This window comes from Colobus angolensis, unplaced genomic scaffold, assembly GCF_000951035.1.
Source record: "Colobus angolensis palliatus isolate OR3802 unplaced genomic scaffold, Cang.pa_1.0 Scaffold511, whole genome shotgun sequence".
Taxonomy (NCBI): Eukaryota; Metazoa; Chordata; class Mammalia; order Primates; family Cercopithecidae; genus Colobus; species Colobus angolensis.
This window is the reverse complement of record NW_012118611.1, coordinates 620,632-623,158: the sequence shown is the minus strand read 5'-3', so window position 1 is coordinate 623,158 and position 2,527 is coordinate 620,632.

Sequence of the window (2,527 nt, the reverse complement as noted above, 5' to 3'; positions counted from 1 at the left end):
GTTGGAATGTAGGTCTGTGTCCTGGCCAACAAGGAGGTCTGTGGAGACAAAGCCGGGTCTCAGTTACCTTTCAGCACCCACCCGGCATGCCCCCAGGAGCCTGCCCTATGCCTTGACCTCGACCTACCCCATCCCAGTCCCCAGCGCAATGGTCAGGTGGGGACATAGACCTTGACATGCTGGTCAGAGATAGCTCCCTTTAGGAGACAGCAGAGGGCGCTTCCAGGGAGGCCCCTCACCTTCCGCTGCACCTCAAGCAAGGGAGAAGAGGTGCTGTAGGCAACATCACCCGAGCCTCGAAGACACTCAAGGGCAGCCCCTTAGGCCCCTGACACCCAGCTGGGGTCCCACCCTTGCTCCCCCGCTCTGCTCTCCACCCCACCCCAGCCCAGTCCCACTGACTTGGCTGCTCTGGAGCCGAGGCTCTCAGGAGGCTCACAGAGGGAAGGAGGAACCCCACGTGGTACAGGCAGGTGCCCAGGAGCTAGTTCCAGAAGTCTCCGCCCGCTCCTCCACGCAGCCTACCCTGGCTCCCTGGTATCCAAAGTCTTCAGAAACAGGAGCCTTCGCTTGAGAGCTGGGTCTGGGCAGGCTGACCTCCTGCCTGGGGCCTGGGCGTCTGCTCCTCCCTTCATCTTCCGCAGCCTGGGAAGCGGCCGGCTCTGTGTGTCCACTACCCAGGTGGCACTGGCAGAGGATGGGGCCTGATGGGGGAGAAGAAAGCAGCCAGGAGGAGGGGCTTGGGAAACCAAGGGGCAGGAGAGCAGGACTGAGCAGTCTGCGCTCACCTGCCCCCTTCAGTGAGGTCATGAGGCCCATCCTGTCCGTGGGCAAGGCTGCCCTACTTTGTGTGTGCAGAGCTGGCATCCTCTGGGGGGCTCCCCATCACCAAGGCTCTAATCCCTGAGCCTCATTGCTGGGGAGGTGGGGGTAACAAGAGTCTGCGTGCCTCAGGCTGGGCTCAGTCGCCCACCCCACCTGCAGCCCAGGTTTCCCCCAGTACCATAATTGGGTGGGATTTTTGCTGCAAGGCAAAGTCCAGAGGAGCACAAACACGCTCCCTCCCCTCTCCCTCCCTGCCCCCATCGCAGCTTCCTTCCAGAGCTCTTCCCTCCTTCCCTCTGAGGGTGGGGGCCCCCTCAGTGCCTGGGAGAAGGGGGTGGGTGGCCGGGTATGCGTAGAGGAAACTGGATTCCCAAGGTAGTGAGGAGCAAAGGGAACTTTTCTTTAAAGAGAACGGCTGTCACTCTGAATTCAGGACTCCTGACATAGTCACGAGGTGACCCCTAGGGCTGGTGTCCACAGGACCACAGGCTCCCTCTGCAAATGCAGAACCAAGTTGTGAGTAGGGCACACTGTGGGAAGCAGCTGCCTGCATCAGCCAGCCAGCGACACACCTGGGGACATCTCAGCCACCCCCTCCCTGAGAAGCTGCACAGAAGCGGCCACATGCCCATCCCTGCCTCTCCATGCACCTCGTTCCCGCAACTCTGCAGCGGCACAGGAGGCCTGGCCCACAGGCTGGGCAGTGCAGGATCCCCAGAGAACACACCACGGATGAATCTGGAGTTGCTTGGAGCTCTCAGAAGCTCCCAGAGCCTCCTTCCTCAATTCCAAAGTGGCAACCAAGATTCCTGCTGAGCTTCGGTCACAGTGTGACTGCAGGAGGACCAGCCGCGGTGGGAGAGTGCCTCTTAACCATCCCAGTTATCAGGTCCCCCGGGGGAGGCTGGAGACACTTCCCCTCTGCAAATCGCAACCTCCCCAGGCGGCTCCTGGGGCTACACAGGGATATGCAAATGACTGGGAGCTGGAGAGTTGACTGGTCACTGGGTGACCTTGGGCAAGTCACTTTCCCTCTCTGGGCTTCCCCTCTCCATCAGCAAACTCTTACAGCTTAACTAAATAATCAGAAATCCCTCTGGCTGAACAGGCTGCATAGCTCTGGGCAGACCTGGAGGTTGGTGGTCCCAGAACCTGGGGGCAGCACTGCGCTTCCCCACCGTCCCGTCGTCCCATCGTGTCAGGGGCTTCCACTGTTCTCTTCCCTGGTGGAGTGATGGGGAGGAAAATGGAGGGGTCAATCCCTGCGCCACAGAGAGTCCCACTCGTCCCCGACTGTGACCCACAGGCGCGTGGCTGCACCTTGGAGGTCCACCTGGCCGCTGTCCCCATTGCAGGCTGCACCCATCCCGGACCCTTTCTATCCGCCGAATGCGCGGGCAGCCCTGGTCTCAGAGGAAGGAGTCCGGCCGCAGGCAGACAGGGCCAAAGGACGTGCACCAGACAACCGTCACTCCCGCCTCAAACCCCCGTCCCAAGCAGGTTGTTGGATGAAGGGGAGACCTAGCCCAGCCACCTCGAGGGCAAGAGACGGAGCTCGCCATAGACCGGGAGCGAGAGGGGGACTGCGGGTCCCACCGTGAGCTCAGGGCGCGCGGGGCTGGAAACCCAGGACGCGACCCGGGAGACCTGAGGGGGGCGGCCCGGGAGCTCCAGGAGGGCGCTTGCGGATCGCGCAGCCCCA